The sequence below is a fragment of the Plectrocnemia conspersa genome, unplaced genomic scaffold, assembly GCF_051122295.1.
Source record: "Plectrocnemia conspersa isolate PC_06_02 unplaced genomic scaffold, ASM5112229v1 ptg000001l, whole genome shotgun sequence".
NCBI classification, from domain to species: domain Eukaryota; kingdom Metazoa; phylum Arthropoda; class Insecta; order Trichoptera; family Polycentropodidae; genus Plectrocnemia; species Plectrocnemia conspersa.
Genome location: NW_028277165.1, coordinates 21,080,112 through 21,086,185, shown reverse-complemented (window position 1 = coordinate 21,086,185; position 6,074 = coordinate 21,080,112). Strand labels below are relative to the sequence as shown.

At 27.4% G+C, this 6,074-nt stretch overlaps 1 long non-coding RNA gene across 1 annotated transcript; it reads right to left on the bottom strand.

Annotated features, from left to right (window-relative positions):
* Positions 1–3,244: 3,244 nt before the first annotated feature.
* LOC148239162 (uncharacterized) lies at positions 3,245–4,854 on the bottom strand. The gene is made up of 2 exons (XR_015811252.1): positions 4,351–4,854; positions 3,245–4,015 (listed from the first exon to the last, which is right to left on the bottom strand). It is a non-coding gene; the product is annotated as an uncharacterized LOC148239162 (long non-coding RNA).
* Positions 4,855–6,074: the final 1,220 nt, after the last annotated feature.

The window sequence follows — 6,074 nt, the reverse complement described above, 5'->3', positions numbered from 1 at the left end:
TCGAGCAACGTTTTTAAAGCACTAGTCATTCTGAAATGTGTGCTTGTATTACAATCAAACACCGATCGTTTTTTTATAACTTTAAATGAATTATTTATTATAACTTTTGATTGTGATAAAAGCATATATAGGACAGATTTGTTATATATTTTTTAATTATCGTAAATTCTATTGTGCTCATTTTCTTTATATAAATCATAATAAAGGCAGATATATTATATACTACATATAATATTTATTACTTATATGTTATATATTTATATAGAATACAGAATTTCTGATTATTTTATTTAATTTGGATCTATGAAATTAAATATTGTATACATAATATTATTATGCTTTTACCAAATTATTATAAAAAAAGATTTATATTATTATTATGATAAGAATTTACGAATTGGTACAAAACGTAGTTAAATGATAGTCTATATAAATTATATATGTATATATAATATACAGACGATTCACACATATTGCTTATTGTAAAATGTACATAGGTATTTAATGACGGTTTTCAAAACCAATCTAATAATGTACATTTGAGTTATGTATTATAAACTGTTCAAAATTATATTGTAAATTATTGTGATTCGACGATCGTAACGATGTTTCTATAGTGAGTTTTAATATAATTCGCACGTATTTATCAAACATCATCGCAATTTTCGGCAATAATGTATGTGGTACGTGAATATTAAGAAAGTTATGTTCTTTAGCTACGTTTTGCCTAGCTTTTCTAGATGGAGTCGTTTTACGGTGCGACGGTGAATCTTTTTCTACAATATTGTGTTGACATCTATATCTATAAAAATGCGGTAATATTAGTATTAGCGCAGTAGACGTTACGAATTTGATATAATATATGCGTGAAATTTTATCATCTGTTTCTTGAACTGTTGAATATTTTATTAACATTATGTCAATGTCGGCATGAATACTTTCTTATATTTTTGATTATAATTTAACGTTTACCTTTCACAAAATTTACTAGTAGTGCGAGTCTTATTTCATTAGTCATAATATTTCTTCTTAGTGCTACAACCTTCTATAGATATTATTTTGACACCTTTTGCCAATAATATTATTACTTTGTGACCCAGCTGATCCTGTATATTGTTTTGTATGAATTTATTTTCAGCCCACACTTCTTTTCGATTTCCTGTTTATGACTATGTTATCAGCATATGCACAAAGCTGGGATGTACGAGTCTATGCATCCGTGACATTCCTACTAAACTTTTTTATTTTGTGAAACGTAAAAAAAAATGTATTTTCAAAAATATATCAATGTAATCATGCTGACCATATTATGTTAATAATAATACATTTTCAATTTATTCATGTTTAGTTCTCTACCTCAATCAGAGGTATCGAAAAGAAATATTTTTTTAATTGCAATATGTGCTTGTTCTTAATCAGATTCTTAAACTGTTTAGTTTGGAACAAATTAATATTTAAATTCGATTTAAGATCATATTAGGCTTAGCCAGGTTAAAAGGCTTTCCTTTTGTGATGAATATTTCAAGCAGTGCCTTTTCAAATGTGGTACTTTATAGCTAAAATATTTAACTCACTAGCAATAAATCGCCAAATTTATTTATTAAAACTATTTTAATTGCTGAGAATCATTAATATGTATCATTATGGCTATTTAATTCGATTGAACCTAATCAAAAATATTAATATAATTTTTTTTTTCGAAATAAAATTAAAATATGTAACATATCATAATTTTTAATATTTTAAAAATTAATGACTCGCTTTCTAATAAATTTCTTTTCGATATCCTCAAATGTTCATATAACTCATATTTAACAATAAAAGTGTTCTTAGTTCATAAAAGTTACCTTTTAATAAAACGATTAACATTCGTTCCGTATTGCGTTACACCGTCGACGTACAAAACTTGTAATATTGTAACAAGTGTGTTAATTAAATGCGTACATCATATAATATAAAATACATAATATATAAACCTTTATATACTTATATACGTCTATACTAAGGTGATCAGATTTCCAACGTATCAAACAGGAACACAAAATTTTGTCTATGAATTTTTTCACTTCCATACTAACGACTTTTCCTCCGGAAATTTAGCGTGCAGAGCTAAACTACTGGGAGTAGAATTATTTCCATTCCCATTCACAATCTTAGCCCTAGCCTTAGATTGACTCCCAAATCTGTGTAGGATTAGCTTTCGGTATTTACTAGGATTATATATATATAAAGAATTTACATTGGATTTTCAGGAAAACATATGATGTGTACTTAAATTATTTATTAACAACTTAAAACAATAAAAAATAATGAAATTGTGATTATGTAAGAGTTATTGAGATGCTTATCTGTGATTCAGTTATTATATTATTTTTTTTAAATAACTTTATAGTGGAAAACAACTCGTATGTTAATTACAATTATTAATGCGAGACTGTTCCGCAAAATCTGGAACGTCTGATCACTTTAGTTTATATATATATTTTCACACATGTATAATATTATAATTTTGGGATGTTTTTAATTTATAATTATTTAACTTTGAAGTTATATTGTGCCAAATGATCAAGATTATTATGATACGTAGCATAATAATTTTTTTTATGTTACATACTTTTTATTCTTCGTTTTTTTACACTGATTAATTTAAGATTACCTTTTTTATATTATTATTTTTTGTATGTTATATGTATATGTACATAACCTTGTATCATTTCGGCATCGTACGAATTTGCCAAACGTAACACGGTTTTTAGTAAAAGAAAAAGCGATTACAATAGGAACAAATTGAGTTAAAAAAAAAACAATTATTATAATATGCTCTCAAGTTGCCTTAATACATATTAGACTGATTTTATATTATAATATGAATCATTTAAAAAGTATATCTATATAATATATTAATAATAATATGTATATTGTATTTGTAACATGTAATTTGAGATGCTCTCGTTAATCGATAATGTATGATAAAGAAAAAAAAATGTTTAAACCCAAAGACATATGTACTTATATATTCTTAAAGTTGGATATTTGCACTCTGGATAAGTCGGATGCGTTCGAAGCGTTGAGCTTTACCCGCGGAGTGATTCGTCCGTCCACTGGCTGCGATCGCTTCGTACGCATCTGACTCCAAAATTAATTTAATTAAGAAAATTCCTAATCTATACTCTGCATTTTATTAACTTAGATTTGTAATTATGCCACTTTCAAGAGAGATAAGAGGAACAATAAAACGATAAAATTGTTTTTATCTACTTAGTTTTATTCAAATTGATGTCCAAATCTTGTTTCAAAATATACCCAATTCCAAAATTTCTATGCCATACAAAGATATTAAATCCTTATATTTTGCATTAAGAATTGTCTAATCGATTTTTTAAAACTAAAATCTAAAACTATTGATTTCTGATACTCGAAATTCTATCTTCAATGGAAAATTAACAGTCGAAATATTCACGTTTTACCTGTCATACCTTATATTTTGGCTTCCTTTGTCACTTCCTTTCCTGACTTCTAATAGAACGAATTAAATTTACATTGTACAAATAGCCGATGAAACTTGTGCTCACATACACTTCATAAAAACGAAAGTACGAATCAGGCATACAACACGAAGGCACACCTATAGCTTAAAATGTCTCCTGCACTTTCAATATGCATCGAAGTTAAGCTCTGATGTTATTTTTATGAATATTATACTTAATGGAATTGCATACCCATTGAAATTCATCGATGAAAGATATTTCAGTAAGGTGTGAAAAATAAATTTGATGACAATAGTACAAAATCTGACAAGCGAGGTAAACATTGATTTTTGTATGTCAAATGACAAAACAATTGTTTCATCATCTACATTATTTAAAATAAAATAAAATACATTCATGAACTCGCTTACTTGTCATTAATTCATTTTTCTCTCTGCTGTCCTTTTCCATCTTAATCCACAAAAACAGAACATGGATCTTCCGTAGGTGTTTTAAATCCAAGATTGAAGCGGGTTACAAATATCTTTCTAAAAAAAAAATATGATTTTACTTGTAAATTTTCAACATCCATTTTCTCATTGTACTTACATTTTGGATATTCAGGCAAATCATTCGGAGTATACCGGAGTGAAAAACAAAGATTTTTTTATTATTAAAAAGTATATGAAGTATCTACTTCTAAAATTTAAACTATCTATTACTATCTGGTAAGTTATGTAATCGACCATCTCTCTACATAAATAATGAAAAATTTAAAAAATGAAAACAATAACATAATTTCTGAAAATTTTACTGATTCAACCAAAACCATATTAACAATAATAACGTACTATTTTTTAATAGTAACTAAAATAAATATTACCTTGTCATTTTTAAAAGGTTTTGCTTTTATGTAATCTTCTGTCCCTCTCTTAGGTCGGAGTAACCGTTGTAACGTTTTGTGTTAAGTAATATTTTTTAAAACGATTATTGTAATGTAGGTACGCTCACCACTGTGTTACTGGAAAATTTAAAGTGATCACATGTTCGGAATGCCAACATCTGATTGATTAAAATGGAGATTGTTCTATTTGCTTATCACTTGTGTTGGAGATTGTTATTTTTTATTTAAAGTACATTTTTTGACTTCGATTTTGTGTTTTGAAAAAATGACATCACAGTACAATAAAAGGCTACATGGAGATTATTATACACTTATTAACTAAAATTCGAATAAATGGAGATTGCTCTTTTTGTGGACCCAAATAGTGTATGAATATTTATTAATTCTTATTTCAATCAATTGAATTTTTTTCACTTTGTTAATATTGAAATTAAATAACTTTCCTTAAACCGTGTGAGCGATCGATTTATAACCAACCTTTTTGTTACCAGTTGCCATGTGAGCAATAATCACCAAACCGAACATATACTTAAAAGTACGAACTTTTACTTACATTAGCAGTCCACAAGCATTTTAAATTTTTATCTCTAGTATATTTATTACAGCATAAGTCATTTGATAAGCATTGATAGTAGATGGTGTGATATGAAAAGATATTACATATGTTTATATGCACATGACAGAGTTTAATGTAAAATTAATTAGAATTACAATGAAATATAAAATATATAATTGAATTTTGTCACATCTGTCGTAAAAAACACAATTTAATGAATGTATAGTAGAATATTTATAGAGTCTTATATTTTATTCTATAGATGGAACTATTCATCGAACTTTTGCATTGGGCAGCAAATTCTGCGATTTAAGTGGTAAAAAAGCAAGTAATATCTATAAATCCCATTAAAATATTTTATAATTTTAATAACAAACACTTATAAAAACTTTCGAAATTAAGTCAATAAAAACTAAAATGTCGTCTACCTTTTACTTTGCTTATTCTCTTTTCCATAAAATAAAAAAGACATGATATTGAAAATATATAAACTGATTCAACGTAAACTGAGTAATTTTAATTTCAGTAATAAAATATTTTAAATTTTAATTTCCAGTACGCGAGGCATTTAAAATATAAAAAAGTGAAACCTAATATAAATATATGTATATATGTATATATTCCTTGACAAAATATTGAAGACTTTAAGAAAAAAGTTTAATAAACAAAGCCAAATTTAAATAACGCCAAAGAATTTTTTTCATTTAAAATAAATTAAAATGTACGTACTGGATTATGCTTCACTAATATTCCTTAAACACACTTTGAAGTTTCCTTGATTTTCACTGATGTTCCTTTGAAGATAGATAAGCTATGAATGTTGATGACAGACTGATTTTATTTGATAATAATATGCAATGTTTAGGGGGCGTAGCCCTAGGGGTGGTTGACCTCGCGACTTTTCGGTGAATCCTATTAGATATTTATTAAGTTATAATTACAATTTTGACTATGGACAATTATGACGTGACGTTTCTCGCGATGAAGGTGTGCAGGTGATTATGTCTCAGGGCTCTGTGTCAGGTGTGATCTTCAGGTCTGTCGGTGAGGGCGCGTTGCTGGTTTCTCCGGATGGCTGCTGGTAGATCTTGGCTCTCTGGTCGTCTGCGTCGCTGGCTCTGCTGTCTGGTGACGTCTCTTGTCTCGT